Genomic DNA, 22,558 nt, shown 5'->3' on the forward strand with positions numbered 1-22,558 from the left:
ACCAAAGTACTTTGCCTCAACGAAACAGTGAGGTTGTCAATCTCACCGGCTTGCTGTAACAAAGGATTAGATGTATAGTGTGGATGATGATTGTTTGCAGAGAACAGTAGAACAAGTATTGCAGTAGATTGTATTCGATTAAAAGAATGGACCGGGGTCCACAGTTCACTAGAGGTGTCTCTCCCATAAGATAAATAGCATGTTGGGTGAACAAATTACAGTTGGGCAATTGACAAATAGAGAGGGCATGACCATGCACATACATGATATGATGAGTATAGTGAGATTTAATTGGGCATTACGACAAAGTACATAGACCGCTATCCAAGCATGCATCTATGCCTAAAAAGTCCACCTTCGAGTTATCATCCGAACCCCTTCCGAGTATTAAGTTGAAAACAACGAGACAATTGCATTAAGTATGGTGCGTAATGTAATCAATAACTACATCCTCGGACATAACATCAATGTTTTATCCCTAGTGGCAACAACGACATCCACAACCTTAGAACTTTTCGTCACGCATCCCAGATTTAATGGAGGCATGAACCCACTATCGAGCATAAATACTCCCTCTTGGAGTTAAGAGTAAAAACTTGGCCAGAGCCTCTACTAATAACGGAGAGCATGCAAGATCATAAACAACACATAGGTAATAGATTGATAATCAACATAATATAGTATTCTCTATCCATCGGATCCCAACAAACACAACATATAGCATTACAGATAGATGATCTTGATCATGTTAGGCAGCTCACAAGACCCGACAATGAAGCATAATGAGGAGAAGACAACCATCTAGCTACTGCTATGGACCCATAGTCCAGGGGTGAACTACTCACACATCACTCCGGAGGCGACCACGGCGGTGAAGAGTCCTCCGGGAGATGATTCCCCTCTCCGGCAGGGTGCCGGAGGCGATCTCCTGAATCCCCCGAGATGGGATTGGCGACGGCGGCGTCTATGGAAGGTTTTCCGTATCGTGGCTCTCGGTAATGGCGGTTTCGCGACGAAGACCTTAAGTAGGCGGAAGGGCGGAGTCGGAGGGCTGACGGGGGGCCCACATGCTAGGGCCGCACGGGCCCCCCTGGGCCGCGCCGCCCTAGTGTGGCGGCGCCCCGTGGCCCCACTTCATCTCTCCCTCGGACTTCTGGAAGCTTCATGTGAAAATAGGCCCCTGGGCGTTGATTTCGTCCAATTCCGAGAATATTTCCGTACTAGGATTTCTGAAACCAAAAACAGCAGAAAACAGCAACTGGCTCTTCGGCATCTCGTTAATAGGTTAGTGCCGGAAAACGCATAAATATGACATAAAGTATGCATAAAACATGTAGATATTATCAATAATGTGGCATGGAACATAAGAAATTATCGATATGTCGGAGACGTATCAAACTACAGTACCCGTTCTACAGTAACCGCGAGAAATAAAAAAAAAGTGAAAAAATAGTAGAAGAAAAGTGTTGTCCTAGTAGAATCAAGTGACGGCTTTAGTTTTTCTTTAACTGCAGCAGTAGTTGAGCAATCTTGTTCCTGTCTCGTTGAGCTTTGCTAGCGTCTCTCGAGTGCTTTGCAACCTATTCTTCCATATAGTTGCATTGCCACATTTATCGCCTTGTGTGAGTATGATGGGTTATCTACGGTCAGTGCTAGAGCTTGTTATTGGTGCAAATAGATAGCGCACATACCGCCCCACATATATCCTGCTTTGTCGTGTGATTATTCTTATATCCTTGATATTCGTTTCGCTACATCCGTGCACTAGTCCATCAATCCAAGTTGGTAAGCAATACTAATCTAATTTGGAGCGGTAAGATTTACCTTTCTTATCAGTTTTGAGTGAGTTGTGAGAGTACCACCAAAGATATTTGTTTAGTGCACTAACATATTAATCATGTCTTCTGCTCAGAATGTTGGTGTGATACAGAAAAAGGACCCAACTGGTACAGTTAGAGCATCTCTAGCAGAGCCCGTAAAAATGCAAACCGAAAAACTCGCATTCAGTCTTCCGAAAACGTGTTTATGGGTCGCAAAACAGCTGGCGCAGAACAGAGCCCGTAAACTTAAACCGAAAAACAGAATATTCGAAAAATCATCATCTTCTTCACAAGAACTGCCGGGCTGCTGCCTAGATCTCCCCGTACAGACCGGCGGCCGCGCCCCAACTACATCCACGAGTTTAAGGGTGAGGCGAGGACGGTTGCGCGCGGCTCAATGAGGCGAGGTCCGGCCGGCCGGCCGGACATGGCCGGACGCAACCGAGATTGCTGTTGCTGCTCCGCCTTGCTCCAAAGCTCAAATTGATTCCAAAGCTGAAATTGATGATTGGATTGATGCACGTAGCAGCTCTTGGCCGGCCGTATGCAGCTGCAGCTCTTGGCCGCACGCCGTATACAGCTGGTAGCTGCTGCTCTTACTCGCGTATGCAGCCGCGCTGCGCAGCCTATTTGCCACCACGTCGTGTCATAGCCTGCTGTGTACGTCCGCCGCACGTCTCGCTTGCAGCCACGAGCTTGGTCATTGTCGAATAACTTTAGCAAAGCAGCCAGAAATCGGCGGCTGGAGGCGATTGTACGGACGACGGCGCTAGAGAAGTCCGTTCAGTTTTGGGCCTGTAAACCACCCTTTGGTCTGTATTAGTAGGGGTCGAGTCTAAAAAATTTCTGGCCCCTGAAAAAGTTTTTCTGGCCGGACGGCGAGTTCAGTCTCCGTTCTGCGTCACTTTCAACCAGAACCCGTAAATCGGCCGGAAAAATACGGTTCCGGCGTGGTTTACGGGCTCTGCTAGAGATGCTCTTACTTGGCTGGAGTATGAATTACTACGTGATCACCTACGACGTGAAATCCGTGTGTCTACTGAAACTTTGGACAAGGACATTCAGGGTGTTCACTTGAAGGTCGATGAAGCTACTACAGCTGTTACCAATGTGCAAACATCGATGACGACTCTTCAAGCATCTAAAGGTATAATAGAGGGGAGCTCATGGAGCCTTCCCAGACCATCCACGACAGGCCACCAGACACGCAATGGATGGGCGTCGGCCTCATTTTTCCTCGAGCGGTTGGGCCACGTGGCATCGCGTGATTGGTTAAGCTGAGAGAGGAAAGAAATATCAGAACCAGGGGAAAAAGGTAGCGCCGAGCCGCCGACCAACCAAACCCTATCGCATCTGTCCAAGCCGCCTCTGACCTTCTCCTCCCTTCCCCTCGCGTCTCCATCCCCGCCGCCGGGCGACCTCACGCCTCCAGCCTTGGGCGCGAGCGGGTCGTCGGTCGCACGGCCATCCGCGAGCGGGGCGTCGCCTCACGCCTCCAGCCTTGGGAACGAGCGGGTCGTCCCCCCTGGGCGCAAGCCCGGCGTTGCAGGCTCCATCCTCCCCAATCCCCTGCCTCTCTTCATCTCCTAGATCCCACACGCCGTTGCAGCCAGGCGTCCCCATGCCTCCATCCGCTCCGCGCCCTCCCCTGCGCCTCCTCCTCCCTCCCCGGTGCTCAGCCTCCCCGGGTATGAGGTGAGAGGAGCACGAGCCAGCACCAAAACGCATCGGAGGGTGCCTTGAAAGATTTTTTTCTGGTTCGATTTGTTTTCCTGTTTAGATTTGCTATTCCGGTTGGATTTTCTCCTGCCTCCTCTTTTTCGGGTTCGATTTGCGGTTTGATTTGCTTTGCTTTCCTCTTCCTCGGGTTCGATTTGCTTTCCTTTCGCCTTCGTCTTTTTTTCCACGGTAGAGAAGGTGGCACGGCTGCGGGGCCGGGCATGGAGGCTGCGGCGGCGTAGGGGCGCGGCGGCGGCGGTGGAACAGGGCGCGGGATCGCGGAGGAGCAGCGGCGGCGGCGAGCGGTGGTGGGTGGCTGCTGCGCAAGTGGCTGCTGTGCAGCCTGCACTCCGCCCCCCTCATGGACTCAGGTACTCCCTATGTCCACCATCTTCCTCAACCCCACCTCTTCTTCTCCCCGCAACCACCACAATCCTGCGTCTTCGCCCGTGCAGGTAGGAGGCGCAGTTGAAAGGGCACAACCAAGGAGCATTTCTAGGCTCTGATTCGTTGGGGGAGGCGGCCAGCCACGTCCCACACTGCTGGATCCGGTCAGATCATTTGGCAACTCCATCATTGTAGTTAAATGTGTTCCACAAAATAGGTTGTTTTATGTGAAATTATGCATTTACCAATAAACGTCTGGTGATTTGCTGCTGCCTATGAGGGAGATGGAAAACGGAAGAAGAAAAGGTGAAGGAAATGGAAGATGCGCCCCCAGCTCCAACAAAGGATTAAACCACAATCAGTCGGCAATAATAAGGTGAGTTTATTAATTTCTGTTAGGTCATGATCTATGTTGGAAGTATTAATATACTTACTAAAACATTTGGAAAATTTTACCAATAATTTGAAAGCTTGACCTTGATATATTTTCTTTTGTTATTATGGTGTAGATGGATTATCTTGACACTAGCAGGGAAATGCTTATAGGTGGAGCTTAGTTCTGTGGCGCACCACTAAAAATGCGCCACATTAAGCTTTTTTGTGGTGCACCAGAAAGGGTGCGCCACAAAAATAGATTGGCGCACCACTAAACCGTGCACCACAGAAATTATGTGGGGCCCACATCCTGCCACCACCAATAATTAGTGTAGTTATTTCTGTGGCGCACATGGCGTGCTGCGCCACAGAAATAAGTGTTTCTATGGCGCACTGGTTCCGGTGCGCCACAGAAATAATTGTTTCTGTGGCGCACATGTGCTAGTGCGCCACAGAAATAGCGCCTTTTATATCATACCGTACCCCCTCCCCCGCCCGTACTTCTTCTTCCTCCTCCACCCCTCTTCCTCTCCCTACCGCCGCGCGCCGCCGCCTTCCATGGTGAGCGTCGTCGTCGCCGCCGCCTTCCTCCGCGAGGGCCGCATGCCGCCACGCTCCACCCATCCCCGCCACCAGCAGCACAAGCCGCTGCGGCGTGGAGGAGGAGGGGCCGGCTCCGCGTCAAGGAGGAGGAGCCGCCGCGTCTTCCTCCTCCTCCTCCCCTGCCGTCATCGTCAACCTCCTCCTCCACCCCTATCGTCGGTGAGCTCCACCTCTCCCCTCCCCTCCCTCTTCCTCTACCCCTGCTCTGGATGTGTTGCTGTTGTCTCCTGGATGTTGTTGTGCTCGATCTGGATGCTGTTGTGCTGCTGTTGTGCTCTGGATGCTGTTGTGCTCGATCTGGATATATTATTTCCATTCTCTGCATGTGATGATGAATCATGTGGATGGTGGGCCTCTTTATTGAAGTGGCAGCAATTTATAGTCCTAGCTTGCTCTAAGATTCTACAGAATGCAGAAATAGTACTACTAGTTGTTTGCCAGTATTAGCACAAGTGGTTACTGATGATTGAAGATGCTTGTGTTGGTGTTGTTGTAAGTTTGGAGCAAGCAGCTGGCATGGCATGTGAGAGAGAACATGAGAGAGTTCTTGGGGTCAGAGATGATGGCAACATCAGCACTGGTCCTGCACCGGTCCTCGCTTTGAATTAGTAAGATCAAGTAGTGGCTTGAGTTCCCGTTGGTAATCAATACCAACAAAGAGCTACTTCATTTTAAGTAGAATTTCTTTTAAGGACTCTAGCTAGATTAGAGGGGAAAAAGATTGCTCGCTTTGTTGCCTATGATAATGGATCATCAAATGTTTCCCTTTGTCCCTGGTTGCCTCCTTAATTGATGCCTTATGATCCAAATGTTCCAAGTCCCTTGCATGATCCCATTTGTCCCTAATGTTGCTTAAGATGAATAAATTCCCTCTAATCACCATTTGGAGATCAAGACTAGTTCTTGATTTCCATTAGCTAGACTCCAATACTAAAAATGTCTCCCAAATATGGAGACAAACATTTTAACATTACCCCAATGTTATTTCTCTCAAATGGATAGTTTCTGATGGTATGCTTGCTCCTCACTGCTTTATCAATTCCCTACTGATCCTAAGTACCCATGAATATCTGGTGACTGTTCAAGTTTCAATGTTGGCCTTTATTCTTGGTATCTCAAAGTGTCATGCACATGTGGCTTTTACCTTATGGGTGTACTATTATTCTGGGCCTCTCCTATTTAACTATATGATTAAATTATCTCGTTTGTCTTTTGTTAATCTCTCGGTGGCTGACAGTAACTAAATAAGCTTATGCTTAATTAGTCAGATGTTGAATTAGTAAGATCAAGTAGTGGCTTGAGTTCATGTTGGTAATCTCTTTTAAGAACTCTAGCTAGATTAGTGGGGAAAAAGATTGCTGATTTGTTGCCTATGATAATGGATCATCAAATGTTTCCCTTTGTCCCTGGTTGCCTCCTTAATTGATGCCTTATGATCCAAATGACCCAAGTCCCTTGCATGATCATATTTGTCCCTAATGTTGCTTAAGATGAATAAATTCCCTCTAATCACCATTTGGAGATCAAGACTAGTTCTTTATTTCCATTTTGAACTCAACTGAGTAATGATAAATTTCTATTTCTTGTTGGCTTTGATGAAAATAGAGATATCCACAATAGGGGATCATGTAAATGAATGCCACTGTGGTATCCTTTGAAGAAAATGGACTGTTTCTGGTGGTTTTAAAAGGCTAGGTGGTGCTAGGTGATTAAGTTGGCTACCAAGACTTGTCTCATCCGGTTAGTCTGGGATATGCTATGTGTTGTTGCTTGTTTAGGCATATCTATCACTTACTCGGATTTCATTGGTTCTTGATTGGCCTCTCTTTTGCCAGCATCACTTGGTCTATATACCAAGTGATGAATAATCCATTTGGAGCATCTGCTCCATGCATGCTATGTGTGTTTGAGCATCTTGACTTATGTCACCATGGTTGCTGGTTTGTTGGTGTTTTTGTACTTGACGATTATTAGATGGTTGGTCGATCACTCGTACACTCGGGGGTGGAGCAAGTGAACCCGGTGTGATGGCACAAATATCAATATCTTGTGCATCCTACCTGGCCTCACTTACTCCATCCCTGGATGTTAATATTTGTTTCGACCAACAAAGTATGAGGCATTCCATTTAGTTCATACTAGCTACTTCTTAATTGCATTGGCCTTTCTTCCATTTTAGTGCCGATGATTAAATTGTTTGGTCACTTGTACACTCTGGGGTGGGGCCAGTGAGCCTGGTGCGATGGCACAAATACCAATCTCTTGTGCATCCTACCTGGCCTCGCTGACCCCATCCCTGAATGTTAATATTTCCGACCAACAAAGTATGACGCATATGATATCTAGTTGAGATACCACTTGGCTCTTTCTTCCATTTTAGTGCCGATGATTAGAATGTTTGGTCACCTATACGCCACAATATACTTTGTAGACGGGCCCCCTTTCCCCGGTCGCCGTTCCATGAACGAGTCCTTGACGAGACAACAAGGCCGACCTGCCTCTCCGGCGCAGAACCACGCCAGTCCCAGCCGCCTCCCTTGTGGCCGCGTCTCCTACGCTCTGCGCTTTTCTCCGTGGCCGGACCACGATTGGACACACCGAGGGAATAATGATAATCTCCATCACCACTATCGTCAGACTCCACAGGTGTAGAGTACTTTGCAGCAGATGCCACTTTTCTTCTCTCGTCGTCCAGTGAACGAGTCCTTGATGCAAATACAGTGGCGGCACGGTATTTGCATCAAGGACTCGTTCACTGGACGGCGAGAGAAGAAAAGTGGCATCTGCTGCAAACTACTATGCACCTGTGGAGTCTGGCGATAGTGGTGATGGCGATTATCATTATTCCCCCGGTGAGTCCAATCGTGGTCCGGCCATGGAGAAGAGCGCAGGAGACGCGGCCACAAGGGAGGCGGCTGAGACTGCCGTGGTTCTGCGCCGGAGAGGCAGATCGGCTTTGTTGTCTCGTCAAGGACCCTTTCACGAAACGGCGGCCGGGGAAAGGGGGCCCTTCTGCAAAGTATATTGTGGCGTATACTGCAACTATGGTTTTTGACCATAGTATTTGTGTTGACCAACAATGTATGAGGCACTTATTCCATTTTTTCATTCCATTTGCTTTGGTATTTTCAAAATGCCGATGATTAAAATGTTTGTTCACCGTACACTTGGGGGTGGTGTAAGTGACCTGGTAAGATAGCACAAATATCAATCTCTTGTGCATCGGACTTGGTCTCACTTACGCCATCCCTGAATGTTAATATTTGTGTTGACCAATAATGTATGAGGTATTTATTCCAGTTCTCTTGTGCATCGGACTTGTTGGTCTCACTTTCTTCCATTTTAATCATAGTAGGAACCGGATGAAGACCCCGATGCAAGCGAGCCTGGTGGGTAGAGAGGAGGGAGCAAAGGAGGAACCGGATGAAGACTACTTTATATCTCGAAATTGTGAAATTTGTATGAATTAAGAGTTGTATGCAAAACATTTGACACTTGCCACTATATATGTATCTCGATCGGGCTCTAAGTACTGTGATGATGATGTATAATGTTGCTATGTTATATGTGTCTATATTATATCTGTCTATCTATCTATATTGTACCTGTTTACTGTGTACAAAACCTGTATAAAACTTGTATAATACACCAGGGAGTACAAAATCGAGTATACCTGTACATTGTTCTGTGGCGCACCAAAATAGAATTCAGTGGCGCACCTATTTCTGTGGCGCAGAAGATCCATATGCGCCACAGAACACCTTAATTATGTGGCGCATGGTCCAGTGTGCCACAGAAACCCTATTTTTATGGCGAAGTTTCTGTGGCGCACCGCCCATGCGCCATAGAATCATGTTTTCGTGCGCCACTGATGAGGCTTTTCCTACTAGTGTGATAATTGATCAGCATTGAAAAATAACTATCTTGCCCCTTCATACAGTGCAGCTGGAGTGACTAAAAGTATGTTGCATCTTCCTGTCAAAAAAGAAACAAAGGTATCTACGTTTCACTTGCCGAAACAACCTATTTGTGTTGATGGACTGCTTGGTTTAGTTTCATTGTTTGAATGCATTGAGGGCTCATCATGTACTTTATACAGCTTCTGTTATGCTGATGCAATGCTTGATTTAGTCATCTTTTGCAATGCACGTTTTACTCTGATTTTATAAGAATATTGATGGAACTGCAGGTTCATGGAGGATACCTTGCGGATCTACTGACCAGTAAGGTAAGGGGTAAAAGCCAAACCTCTCATGTCTGGTCATCTTTTAGGCACGTGCTTTGTTTGCATACTTCTGGTTGCCAAAGTTCCTCCTCTGAAAGCAATTCAGAATAGAATCACTTATGCATCTAGGTAAACCATCCGGTCCCCATTTATCTTCTAGACTTCTAGAGGTGCTAAAAGCCAGTTGAATTTTAGATTCTGTATTATCATTAGTTTGGTTTGTTTGGATAAGCAAAAATGTTTTGTTAGATTAATATGTTTCCATTTATAATCATCATGCCTATAATTGTATGCAGAAAACAGAGTAACAAGAAAACATCTTTATTTTTTCAGGTTATGGGATTGCAAGATTTCCTAATTGTTAGGTATCTTGACAAATCTCTAATGATGATATTGTGAAAATCCAACAAATGCAACTCTTAGATTTTGGTCTCTGCGTTACTTTTCAGTTGCTTGCAATATGTTGGATCCCTTTCTCTCATAAAATATGTTCATGTCACTCTTTTAATTAACCCATATTGTATGTACTTGGTAAAATTGTATTTTGATTTCAATATGTAGTACAACAACTTATATTATGTTTTCTACATTGCTTTCGTGTTCTCTCAAATCTGCTAGAACATATTCATTTTGTGGTTCAGAATATATATGAGTACTCTTAGTTGTTCTTTGTTGTCACCGGCAGTTCCACCTTCTCTGTATCATTTTTTAGATGTATGGTGTGTGAGGGTCAGTGTATTAGGGCACAAGTATGTTTTGATCCAGATTAATGAGTGTTGCTAAATATCGACATCTTTTAGGAAGATCTGCATCTTTTCCTCTTCGGTGATATGTGTGTATGATAATTGATGATTTCTTTATCCACTTCGTAGTTCCACAATTGCAGTTTACTGTTCTAGAAAAAGGTAAACTGAGATTTCATTTTGCTTGCAACTTCTATCCGTTACGCTAATATTATGTGCCCAATGCGCTGGTTGGTGGGCTGTAAATTAACATATTTATGGATTGGGTATGTTTGACGAAAAGGTACTTGTGGTAGTAGTATGCATCTCCTTTTTCTTATGCATTTCTAGAGACCTAGGTATGTTTGTTGAACCATTTGCTGCTATGTGTCAGTGGTGTTTACATTAGTCCGGGCATTACGAAAAAGGCTTTCCTATAACTTATATATCAATGGTAGGGTACGTGAAGTCTGTAATTTTCATCTTGCAAGATTTAAATGAACAAGTAATGTAGAAACGTAAAACAGACCTATCTTGTGCCACTTTATGCAAGTACTTCAAGTTCTGCTTGCTTAAATAAACAGCTTTAGTATATTTTGCTATAAACTGCTCAATCCTTAAGATTTGCCTTAGAGGACCAAGAAACTATAACAGTGGGTTGCAGACTTTTGAGTCTTAGATTAAATTCCCGTGCATTGTAGGTATCATGTATTCAGGTCCGTAATTCTGTTGGAGTAGCAATTCTGTGCATCTTTATGTGCACTTGGGCATGCTCTTTATTCAATTGGTTATTACAAATCTGCGCGCTTGTAGAAGTCAGTTTTGGTTACATACATTTTTGTTGGCCAAATCAATTTGTGAAATCATTTGTAAGATTTAAAGTCACCGTTCTCTATTTGTATAGGTTCATCGAAGAGACAGGTAAACCAAAGCAAAGAATTGTTTTATGAGATATTGTTAGAAGATGAAGCTGCATATTACTAGGTATGTCTTTTGGAATTCTAGATCTGTCCCACATGACAATCTTTTGAACAGGTGTATCCAAGATCACAACCGACAAGAAAAGTCAGTTCTATCTTGCAATCTCGACATCAGATGTGATGCATATTTGACTCGGTAATCTGTGTGTGTTTTATATGCAGTTTTGAAGTTTAGTTCGTAGCCTGAAATGAGTACCAGAAATGCATTATTATGAGAGGGGAAAGTTCTTCGTTTGAAGCAACAATATACATTATGCTCGGTCTCATTGCAGGACATTATTTCTCATTTTTAGACAAGAGTTAGTGATCCTCTAACTGGGAGGACTTTCCCTCTTAAGTTGCAGTTCAGATGAGTGACACTCACCCAAAGTTGAAGTCTGCGGCTCAGTTTAGCCCATGGCTTTGACGGAGCTTTGCTGATGACCTTGCCGAATATCCGAATGAAGGTAAACAGAAGTCAAGTACAAACCTCTTCTAATTATTTCAGTATGAGTATTCCTTGGATTGGACTCCAAATTCAATGCGTTTATTTAGTAATCTCCTTTGTTTTCTGCTTTGCAGTTCGTTTTACTGGCTTTCTCTTTCATTTTGTCGGCCCTCTCCTTCAAAAGGTCTGTTTGTCAGGTATGCACTTCCTGTTTGTGCAGTTTCTTCTTAATTTATACCTATAGAACATTTGATAAAAAGCTAGACTGGCTGCAGAGGAAAGATTAGCCTACGTGTTGTTTGTTCTGCTTGGTAGCCTGCACCCAGAGAGAGCATAGCATGTCTGTCAATTACATACCTCCTTTGATTCTATCATTGTTGCTTAGCACGTAATGCATTACCAGCTGATGGCTGTATTGCTAAGTTGATAAAGGGTTTGTGCTTATATTTGTTATGGTTGTGTAGTAAAATAATACAGTGATTATGATTCAAAGTGCGTATACAAATAGTTCTACAACAATTTTTCTGGTTATGATAACTATACATATCGTGCATTCAGTTTTACTCTGTGTTACCATTCAACTTTTATTATGCAGAAGATTTCAGTAGAACATTGCTCCGTCGTGCCTGCAATATCCTAAGAGACATGTGGTTAGAACAGGGCAAGATGTATTGTCTCCAGGAATAGGGCATTTACGTGAGAATTCTTGTGCCTCTATTGTTTATTTCTCAATGTTGTTGCCATATGACATCCCCGCAGTTTACTGACCCCTTGAAGAATTATTAAGGAATTATGTTGTATGTGAGTAGTGAAAGATAATCCAGTACTTCTCTCATTTTATGCTCTTTTGGTTCTTATACATTTCTTATTTTTTGCTCCAGCTTGCTGCACCGCTTGGTCTGTATGGCATGTGAATCAATTAATTTGTTCCTTTTAGGAGTTGATGTAGAATTGGTTTGATGTTTTCTTTTAGTAAAGATAGTTGTTCATTCCAAATATCAGGTTGTCATATTGATATCATGATTGGACTGCCACTGTCCGGCAAGGAGGTGCCTCATGGGGCGCCCCAACCACTAGTGATTATAAAAGCCAATGTCAGAAAGTATTGTGCCGTGGTGGTTGTCTGATTTAGATATGCTTACTTGCAATTCTTTTGATGCTTATTTGTACTTTTGTTTCTGTGGCAGCAAGTAATAATCTTACATATCGATTATTCTACTATGCATATTTTGTTGAATCTATCTTGAGTTTGTTTCATATCTGCTGAAAAACAATTTGTCACACCATCAGTCTCATGCAAATAAAAAGAGTCTGTAATGAAGAACAAAAAGCGTTCTCATATTGTTCATTTGTAGATGTATGAAAAATAACCGAGCTTTGGTCAGTCACATGCAACCTCATATATGATGTTGCGCTTTTACCGAATTACTAAGAATTCATTGGTTTCTGATTATAATATGCACTTTCCTACTGAACTTTTGTAAATATCGCCACTATTGTTTCAATACTGCATACATGTTTGTGTGTCCATCATTACATTGCATAGATGAAATTCAGTTTATTTCAAACTCAATATTTTGAATGCACTAACCCCGTCGTTGTATAAACTGCATTCATTTCAGTGCAGGCATGACTTCCCACTATGATATGTACAAAAGTTCAAGGGAGCACTAAGCCAACTATTTGACAGCGAGGAATAATGTTACCCTGCACCAACGGACCCTACTGTCGAGGAGGTACATATTCGTATGGACTATTTTCATGCTTCATTGGTTCAGAAGTCAACCATGTTTACTTTTTATGGCTGATGTTTCGGTTGTGTTATATTGGTGTGATCCATTTATTTTTATCTAATATAAGGAGGAGCAAAAGAAGTTCCTGCAGTTTGTTTGCATATTTATATTTTTACTAGGCTTCAGTGATTACTAAAAATGAGTCATCGACCGTGTTGTCGGGCACTGCACCACAAGTCATGTTAGTTATATGTGGTCTTGTAATATTTATTAAATGTTCTCTTTACCCTTTTTATTTTCTCGAAAGCATGAACTTGAACATAAAATTTGATGTTCCACATTGTCTGCAATATTCAGTGTTCTTTCTAATTACTGGAACGAAATGAAGTGGTGTGGCTAAAACTCACCCTCTTCTTGGTTATAGAATAGCAGTAAATTCAAGTAAAAATGTTATAGTTCAGCCTATTGATATGATGTTAGTTAGGTGATGCTTCCTTTTTTCATTTTATCCAGTTGACATTGTGAGCATCTGCCAATTTCGTCTTCGTCTCTTCATATTGGCTGTTGTTGTGTGTTACTCCAACTTGATCACATCTTACAATTTCTTCTTCGTCTCTTCGTGTTGCTTGTTGCTATGTGTTAGTCCACTTGATTGCATCTGCCAATTTCGTTTTCGTCTCTTCATGTTGGTTGTTGTTGTGTGTTAGTCCACTTGATCGCATCTGCCAATTTCGTCTTCGTCCCTTCATGTTGGTTGCTGCTGTGTGTTAGTCCACTTGACCTGTCAGTTAGTTGTCTACTAACCATGTCTTGGTTCCTAAAAATAAAAGTTTTTTCTCATTTCTGTGATTTTCATTCAAAGGTTCAGATACTCGATTATGCTTTCGATTTCTTCTCTGATTCATATATTTCAGTGAAAATATTTTAGTGTTCTCTTTTCCAGTGACTTCTTATATATTGTGTGTTTTCAGTTACCTTGCATTTGTTGGCCCTCTCATTAGTGCATTCTTCCATGGTTTATGCCGTGGTGTTTTCAGTTACTTCATATTGAGCATGATTTATGATATGCTTCATTTATGTTAGGTTCATACTTGCTTAGTTGATATCTCAGTGGCAATTGGCTTCATAACGATGCTTGCTTAGTTTATTTGCACTGGCAATAGGATTCAGAACGAACTAGATTTTGCAGTTGCATGAGTTAAGTATTTTTTCTTAGTTTCTGTTGGCATCATGTAGTCGTACCTGACGTTGTTGTCACACTACTAAAGTATATTATATATTTGTTGGCATCATCTACTTACATCTTGCTTCAGTCATGAAGTTGCTGCTAAAGCATATTATATTTTATTGTACAATGAAATTAGAAAATTTGTTTTTTTTGCTTGTTAAATGAAATCTTATTCCTTGATTTTTGTGTTTAACCCATCATGTCACTATCCACTGATGCGGGAGAGCTTGTGCCCGAGCTCTTCAAGTTGTTCCTTGCCTCTGCGGTCTTGCTGTGAGCACTCTTCAGGTTCTTACCGTTTATGCTACTGAGCTTTGTCCACGTTCTATATATCAAAGTGAAGGAAGTAACCTAAGCTTCTCATGTACTCCCAATTGTTTAGTGGACAAGAACTACTGGAGTATATATATGTAGACCTTAAACGTGGAGAAGCAATGTGTTTTTCTCTGAACTTATACCGCTACTTCACTATGTGTAATATATTTGTCTGCATTTTATAGGTCTGCTTGTTTTTGGACGATTTATCATCGATCCTTATAGATGCATAATAGTATTTTCCCAATTGTTTACCAATGCGAAAGATTGTACATAAGCATGTGGTACATTTCGTAATTTCGTGTGTTTTGTCATATTTTCATTCTATTGGCTTTGTTTTGTAAAACCTAAAAAAACTTATTACCACACCTGATTTTCTTTTTTATCATACAAACTATAAATCAACGCGAATTTTACGGGATCGTGCGCCCAGGTGCACATCTAAATCTAGTCTATACAAACTTTGACTAACGCCGTTGGTGAGATACGTACTATGGTACAACCAGAACAACCACCACATGATGATGATGGCACTGTGCAAGGTGACAATGCAGAAGCTGCTAATGCTCAAGGACGTGGTATGGGCCGTGGTCTTGGCCGTGGCGTTGGTGATGGTCTCCTTGGTCGTGGTTTTGTCCCCGTCGGAGTCCAACGTATTCTTCCACCACAACAAGAAGATGGTTTGGGTAAGCCCAAGTTCTCAATTCCCAGATTTGAAGGAGGTACTGATGTTGAAGAATATCTCACATGGGAGCTGAAGATTGAGAGATTATGGCATTTACATGAATATACTGAAGATAGGAAGATCAAGCTGGCTTCCTATAAATTCGATGGTTATGCATTGCGTTGGTGGGATGGACTTGTTCGCGCTCGAGAAGAAGATGGTGAGCTGCCTATTATCACATGGCGTGCTATGAAGGCGGCAATGAGAGCTCGTTTTGTTCCTACCAATTACTTGCGTTCAATATTTGACAAGTTGACCCAATTGAAGCAAGGTGTTATGACAGTTGATGCTTACTACATGGAGATGGAGATGGTTATGCAGTGTGCCCGTGTCCGTGAGTCTCTTGAGATGACACTACATCGTTTTCTGAATGGTCTCAACTTTAACATCAAAGGCATTGTGCGTCATCACAACTACGCTACTATGAATGAGCTACTACATCATGCAAGAGAAGCTGAGTCACAGTTAGCTGAAGAACTACAAATGAAGGGTCGTGCTACGGGAGCCGGGCGATACACGCCTAGGGCGCCCCCTTCTACGGCGCCATCATCGCACCCCGCGGATGTTTCTACTTCGCGTAGCAAGCCGGTCTCCAATGTGTCCAGCACAAAGAAGCCCGTTCCTGCAGCAAGTGGAACTAGTTCTTGTTGGAGATATGCCCAAGAGGCAATAATAAATGGTTATTATATATCTTTGTGTTTATGATAATGTTTACATACCATGCTATAATTGTATTAACCGAAACATTGATACATGTGTGTTATGTGAACAACAAGGAGTCCCTAGTAAGCCTCTTGTATACTAGCTTGTTGATTAATAGATGATCATGGTTTCGTGATCATGAACATTGGGTGTTATTAATAACAAGGTTATGTCATTATATGAATGATGTAATGGACACACCCAATTAAGCGTAGCATAAGATCACGTCATTAAGTTATTTGCTATAAGCTTTCGATACATAGTTACCTAGTCCTTATGACCATGAGATCATGTAAATCACTTATACCGGAAAGGTACTTTGATTACATCAAACGCCACTGCGTAAATGGGTGGTTATAAAGGTGGGATTAAGTATCCGGAAAGTATGAGTTGAGGCATATGGACCGACAGTGGGATTTGTCCATCCCGATGACGGATAGATATACTCTGGGCCCTCTCGGTGGAATGTCATCTAATGTCTTGCAAGCATATGAATAAGTTTATAAGAGACCACATACCACGGTACGAGTAAAGAGTACTTGTCGGAGACGAGGTTGAACAAGGTATAGAGTGATACCGATGATCAAACCTCGGACAAGTAAAATATCGCGTGACAAAGGGAATTGGTATCGTATGTGAATGGTTCATTCGATCACTAAGTCATCGTTGAATATGTGGGAGCCATTATGGATCTCCGGATCCCACTATTTATTATTGGTCGGAGATAAGTCTCAACCATGTCTACATAGTTCACGAACCGTAGGGTGACACACTTAAGGTTTGATGTCGTTTAAGTAGATATGGAATATGGAATGGAGTTCGAAGTTTTGTTCGGAGTCTCGGATGGGATCCAGGACATCACGAGGAGTTCCGGAATGGTCCGGAGAATAAGATTCATATATAGGAAGTCATTTTCTAGATTTGAAAATGATCCGGTATTTTCTCTGGAAGGTTCTAGAAGAGTCCGGAAGAAATAAGGATGGAAGGTGGAGTCCCGTAGGGACTCCACCCACCTTGGCCGGCCAGCCTAAGGGAGGAGGAGTCCCAAGTGGACTCCCCACCATGGTGGCCGGCCACCCCACCAAGGAAAGGGGGGAGTCCCACTCCCCTAGGTTTGGTCACATGGAAGGTTTTTGTTGGGGTCTTATTCAGACACTTTGACCTAAACCTTGGGGCTTCCACCTATATAAAGAGGGGGGAGAGGGGCTGGCCGGCCACCACAACACCACCATGGCCGCACCCCTCAAGGCTGCCCTAGCCGGCGCCCCCTCTCCCAAACCCTAGCGGTTCCCTCCTACCTCTCTCTCCCACATAGCTTAGGCGAAGCTCTGTCAGAGATCTCCACCACCACCGCCACCATGCCGTCGTGCTGCCGGGATTCCGAAGGAGGATCTACTATTTCCGCTGCCCGCTGGAACGGGGAGAAGGACGTCGTCTTCATCAACACCGAACGTGTGACCGAGTACGGAGGTGCTGCCCGATCGTGGCACCGTGATCAAGATCTTCTACGCGCTTTTGCAAGCGGCAAGTGATCGTCTACCGCAGCAATAAGAGCCTACTCTTATAGGCTTTGGAAATCTTCAAGGGTTAGTCTCGTTCATCCCCTCGTTGCTCCCATCTTCTAGATTGCATCTTGGCTTGGATTGCGTTCTCGCGGTAGGAAAATTTTTGTTTTCTATGCAACGAATCCCTACAGTGGTATCAGAGCCGTGTCTATGCATAGATGGTTGCACGAGTAGAACACAATGGTTTTGTGGGCGTTGATGCTCTTGTTGTCTTTAGTTTGAGTACTTTGCATCTTTGTGGCATAGTGGGATGAAGCGGCCCGGACTAACTTTACATGACCGCGTTCATGAGACTTGTTCCTCGTTCGACATGCAACTTGTATTGCATAAGAGGCTTTGTGGGTGTCTGTCTCCCCTACTATAGTGAAGATTCAATTTACTCTTCTATTGACAACACTAGTATCACCGTTGCGGTTCATGTTCGTAGGTAGATTAGATCTCTCTCAAAAACCCTAAACCACGTAAAATATGCAAACCAAATTAGAGACGTCTAACTTGTTTTTGCAGGGTTTGGTGATATGATATGGCCATAATGTGATGATGAATATGTATGAGATGATCATTATTGTATTGTGGCAACCGGCAGGAGCCTTATGGTTGTCTTTAATTTTCATGTTGAGTAGTATTTCAAAGTAGTTGTAATAGTTGCTACATGAGGTGAACAACCATGAAGACGGCGCCATGGACCTTGACGCTACGCCGACGATGATGGAGATCATGCCCGTTGATGATGGAGATCATGTCCGTGCTTTGGAGATGAAGATCAAAGGCGCAAAGACAAAAGGGCCATATCATATCACATATGAATTGCATGTGATGTTAATCCTTTATGCATCTTATTTTGCTTAGATCGCGACGGTAGCATTATAAGATGATCCCTCACATTAATATCAAGATAATAAAGTGTTCTCCCCTCGTATGCACTGTTGTACAGTTCGTCGTTTCGAAGCATCTCGTGATGATCGGATGTGATAGACTCAACGTTCACATACAACGGGTGTAAGCCATGTTGCACACGTGGAATACTTGGGTTTGCTTGACGAGCCTAGCATGTACAGACATGGCCTCGGGACAACGGAAACCGAAAGGTTGAACACGAGTCATATGGATGATATGATCAACATGTTGATGTTCACCATTGAAGCTACATCATCTCACGTGATGATCGGTTTTGGTGTAGTGGATTAGGATCGTGTACCACTTAACAACTATGAGGGATGTTGTATTAAGTGGGAGTTCATTAGTAATTAGATTAAAACATGAACTAATTATCATAAACATAGTCTGAGTAGTATTTTGAATTAATTTTGTAGTATTGGCATCCGTTTTCTACCATGAGCTAGTCTTGTTATTGTGATAGAAATACTGTTAAAATCTGACAAGAAACTTTACGGATTGGTACCGTATTGTTAAAGAATCAAGAATTGTTTAAGTCCTATTGCAAACTTTTAGTAAATCTCACATTGTTGAGTCAAAGAGCTATGGTTTCAATTAGTACCTAAAGTTATCTTGTCTCCGTGAAACTTGAAGTTCAAATCTGTTTGAAAAGTAAGGAGATGAAAATTTAGTTTTCAGAAATAATCAAGGTATGAGATATATGTGATATCTAAGACCTTATTGCAAGATGATAGAATATAATTTGGTGAGACTACATAAACTCATAAGTTTTATGGGAATGTACGAAGGTTGAAGACGCAAGGCGTCCCAATCCTCCAACTATTGGGGCACTAACAATATTCGCATATCCATGAAGTTATCATCCTTAGTATGCACCGTTGCTAAGACTCGTCGTATCGAAGCATCACGTGATGATCGGGTGTTATAGATTCTACGTGTGCATACAACGGGTGCAAGCCAGATTTGCACATGCGAATACCAAGGTTAAAACTTTATGAGCCTAGCATGTGCGTACATGGTCTCGTAAAGTCATCATGATACAATGGATAAAATTATGAGTGAAATTGTTCATCATATTACAAGGTTACTAATAGTGAAATCCGGAACACTTGTCATATGATGATCAACTTCAAAGTAAGAACCTCAAGGTTATTGGTATTTGACCAACAAACCGAGAAGTTATTGAAGTTGATGTGTTTTTCTGAATAATGGGGAAAGCTAAAAGAGAAACTACAAAAGATTATTGGCAGAAAGAAAGAAAAGACTAGAAAGTCTAGCTCAGGTGTATATAAAAGATATACATGTTATGGATGTATTCCTCGTTTGGTCACACAATGAAATCCTTGGGTATTTGTACCATATTGGTTGGTATGAAATGTCATACAAAACAACACAATACAAGAATACAATGGCCTAAGTGACTAACAAGGAATATGATAGGAATGCACGTCTGGAACAAAAATAAAGTGTTATTATGTTCATCGTTGGCATTCTATCTAGCCCTTAGAATTTATAATAAAGAACTTAATAATTGTTGTTTTGCTCTTGTCAAATAAAATAAAAAATAATGAGTTGTTCAAATTATGACATTACTCCATGTACGATGGATAAGTTATTATAAAATTTAACGGTGAAACACACATACATAACACTGACGCTAAAATGCCGTAAGGCAAATGATTTGAATTCCACTTATTTGTGGAACCGCCATTTAGGTCATGTTGGAAAGGAATGCATGAAGAAACTCCATGCAAATGGATTATTGGAGTCATTTGATTTATGAATCATTTGGCGCTTGCAAATCTCTTCTAAAAGGAATGACTGAAATACCGTTCATAGGCCAAGTTTTGAACGGGCAACTAACTTAGTGGAAACATACATGATGATGTATATGGTTCACTGGGCATAGTTGTGTGCGGAAGATTCTTCTACTTCATGAAAACTTCAAACAATGAATTGAGTATATATATGTGGATATATTCGATAAGGAAGAAGTTTGAAACATTTGAATGGATTCAAATAAATTTCAGCATGAATAGAAAAATCAAATATCTATGATTGGATCATAGTGGAAATATTTGAATTACGAGTTTTAGCGAACATCTAAGAGAGTTATAAAATTGTTCTACAACTCACATTTCTTGAAGTATCATAGTGATGATGAAGTATCCAAGAGATGTATCCAAACCTTGTTGGGTCAATGATGAGATAAAATATTAATGCCATTATAATTTTTGTGGATTATGCTTTAGAAACTACCGCTTTTACACTAAATAGAGCATCATCATGATCCGTTGAAATGACACCATACAAGTTATGGCATGGGTATAAACCCTAATAGTCCTTTCTTTAAATTTTGGTCTAAGAGTTTACAACCAAAAACGGATAAATGTCTTTGTTGGTTATCCCAAAGAATTGATTGGGAATTCTTTCCAATATGAAATAAAAGACAAAAATGTTTGTCAATGTTTCTTATTTCCAAGAAATTGTTTTCTAGCGAAGTATTTGAGTGGGAGGACAATAGAACTTGATATGGTTTATGAACCTGAGCATAATGATCAGAGTAGCGCAGCATCGGAAATGGTTTCGGAAGCGGCCACAACGATCATGGCTTCCATGACTACAAAGTGTTTTAGCCATGGAGATCGAAGTACTTATTGAACCTTGTAGGTGTGGTTTACTTTGTGATCAAATAAATGATTTGTGGACAAAGGATTGATTTTGAACAATGATAAACCAACTACGAACAAAGAAGTTATGATGGGCCCTGACTCCGTTAAAATGGCTATACGCCATGAAATCCAAGATAGATGAATACTTTTTGAAAGTAAATGGATTTATAAAATTGATGGACTTGGATGGAATATCCTTGAATAAGCTCGACTTGTCGAAAAAAAAATTACGACAAAGTTCAAAGAGTTGACTACGATAAGATTAGATCTTCCGTAGCAATGCTTATAGTCTATGTGGATTATTCTAGTAATCACTACATATTTCTTTTATGAGATATGCTAGCAGGATGGCAAAATACACTACTTAACAGAAGTATGTATTAAAGGTGTATACAAGATACAACCAAGAGTTTTGCTGGTCCATAGAATACTAGATAGGTATACAAACTTCAATTGGATGAAGTGAGTATCGCGGAGTTGGAATCTTCACCAGATGAAATAATCGTAGAGTTTTTGATTTCATCAGAGACGATGAAGAGGCTTGCATTTGCAAGAAATTAAGTGGGAGCGCTGAGACATATTTATAATACTTTATGTAGATGACATATAGTTGGTTATAAATGATGTAATTATATACTTGATTAAAAGGTTTCATTGAAAATTAACTTTAATGAAAGGATATGGACTGAAACATATTTAGTGTCAATATCTATGAAGATAGATTAAAACACATAAATAGGTTTAAGTCAAAGTACATAAAATAGATATTGAAGTAGTTCAATATAGAAATATTAAGAAGGTGTTCTTTTCATGCGAAGGTTTAACAAGACTTGAGTGTAATTGACACTCAATGAGTAAAAACACATGAGTGATTTTAGATCACGAATAATATGTACAAACTCAGATGTCCTATGCTCTAAAAAGTTAGGAGCATATACCAAAATGATTCATGTGATGATCATTGGACAAACAGTAAAGAATATCCATGTGTGCTTTAGAAGAACCAAGGATACATATATAGTTTTATATGGGGTAATGACAAACAAATCGCTGTAAGGTGTTTCACCGATATTTGTTTGGTCACATATAAAAATAAAATTTCAATCTCAAATTAGACTAAATGTTGTTCAATGAGCTAGAAGTTGTCTATGCTAGATTTAGAAGAGTTCTAAATATTGTGACGGATTCTACAAACGAAAGGCAGAGTATGTCATTGTTTTGACAATGACTGAGGATGTTACGTCAAAAGGTTCTTTGAAAACTTGGTGTAGTTCCGATAGTGTCAGAACTTTGAAGCTATATTGTGTATGACAATATTAGTGACATATTTCAGACCGTGGAATTAAGGTTCCACCAGAAGATCAAACATATTTAATGCCGACTCATTTGGAAATGAGTGATGCGTTAGGACGCAAATGAATTACAAAATACATACGTTTCTGAGCGTGTCAGATCCGTTGACTA

General features: G+C 41.8%; 1 long non-coding RNA gene across 1 annotated transcript; it reads left to right on the forward strand.

Annotated features, from left to right (window-relative positions):
* Positions 1–11,238: 11,238 nt before the first annotated feature.
* On the forward strand, positions 11,239–12,093 carry LOC124688439. Its single transcript, XR_006998531.1, has 3 exons — positions 11,239–11,277; positions 11,393–11,455; positions 11,854–12,093. It is a non-coding gene; the product is annotated as an uncharacterized LOC124688439 (long non-coding RNA).
* The last annotated feature ends 10,465 nt before the right edge of the window (positions 12,094–22,558 follow it).

This window comes from Lolium rigidum, chromosome 2 (genome assembly GCF_022539505.1).
Source record: "Lolium rigidum isolate FL_2022 chromosome 2, APGP_CSIRO_Lrig_0.1, whole genome shotgun sequence".
NCBI lineage: Eukaryota > Viridiplantae > Streptophyta > Magnoliopsida > Poales > Poaceae > Lolium > Lolium rigidum.